The sequence below is a fragment of the Clupea harengus genome, chromosome 15, assembly GCF_900700415.2.
Source record: "Clupea harengus chromosome 15, Ch_v2.0.2, whole genome shotgun sequence".
Taxonomy (NCBI): Eukaryota; Metazoa; Chordata; class Actinopteri; order Clupeiformes; family Clupeidae; genus Clupea; species Clupea harengus.
In genome coordinates, this window is record NC_045166.1 from 21,745,267 (window position 1) to 21,746,987 (window position 1,721).

Sequence of the window (1,721 nt, forward strand, 5' to 3'; positions counted from 1 at the left end):
CCAGCAAACCCAGTCTGTCTCCTCCAAACTCTCTCAATAAGGGTTTCCAAATTATTTGGAAATTGTTGATATACTAAGGAGATTCTTCAACTTCATTGTCTTACATGCTTTTTAGGTAGGTAGTGCTCTAGCGCTCCATATATGTGATATCCTTAACGATCTACAACAATGCCAAAAGGTAAACACCATGTAGTGGGGTAGACCTTCTTAACAATAAGATTCTTTCTTCTCAAATGCTAGCTCTTTTCCTGTCATTAGCTTAAATTACATTAGGACTTGGAGTTGGATTAAATTAACTAACTAAATAAATATGTAGTTCGGTTATCATACATACGATATGCATCTAGATCGGGCGGTGTGCTGGTAGTCAGTAAATATTGTAATAAATCTAGAATGCCAACCCAAACCCACATGCAAGTTGAAATAATGCCACCATAGAGCAAGTGAACAAATCACCGTTACCATGCCACTAAAAGAGTATCCAATTCTGCACAGATATAATACAGAGATGGTCCAGGGAGAAAACACATGCATATAAATTCAGTGAGACTCTTCACACTCATAGGTGGGGCTCAAGCCTTACTGGTTGAGTACCTGTGAGGACTGGTGCAAGACAAAAAAAAAAGGAAAGTGTATGGCTTTTGAAGTGGTTATTACCAGGTAATTTACATTTTATAAATGATGAAAATGTATGTAAATTACATTACATAACTACATTTTGTATTGATTACTCTTAATGGAGTAATGCACTAGGGCCACTTATTTCGTAGTACAGTTCCCTGTAAATTGCCGCAAAGCACTGACCTATGGCCTGTAGACTGCCATGGGACACTGAAGCTGCCATGAAAATGTGGGGAAAGTGAGCTCTCTGAGTAAACCAATGTCTTTCTGGGAAATATTCTTTTGGGAAGCATATTCATATTGAACTATTTGTGATCAGTTTTCAATCGAACATTGCAGCATAAGTGTACCTCTGTCCAACCCAACCCTATGACACAGAACCAGACAAAGCTTTTACACGCGTCGCCCGATGGACTCCCCCTATCCAAGTACACCGACACGTATCGCTCGACGGGCCCAACCTTAGTATAGCGTCAAATTTTCTCGGATATGCTTCTGTTCAAATACGCGCTGTTCATAACAAGGCTGTAGTGTAAAATGTTATATCTACACTTGAAAAGGCAAACTTATCTCAGTCATGGTTGTTATTATTTTTTGGGGAAAAGTAGCAATTTATAACAAAATCATATGCTTATCCTATATACACTATAGAAACTATCAAAAAACTCTTCAATGAAATTAATAAGTTCTTATTTTCTTTGGTATTTTTGTGATCAGCAATGATGATTGCTGGGTAATATGTATGTTGTTGTCCAATGTCAAGTCTCTATTTGATCATGTGACAATACAATACGCTATAGTTAAACCAATTCGTCTTTTTAACTAGCCCGTCAACTAGTCGCGAGCCCACGGAGTCAGCAGGGATCAGCATCGCTGCTTCTGCCCTCAGTGGTGTGTCAGCAACCATGCAACAGGTAACTTACGGCTATTGTGATAGATATACATTTCAAGACAAGTTATAGCCTACATACATTATGGTAGGGCAGGATTACTAGGCTACAAGTTGGGTAAATAGTGGTCGGTATTATTATTACTTTCTAACTATTTTTACGGTAAGAAATGTTCCTGCTGAGAGTCAAACAAGACTTAGTTCATTGTGT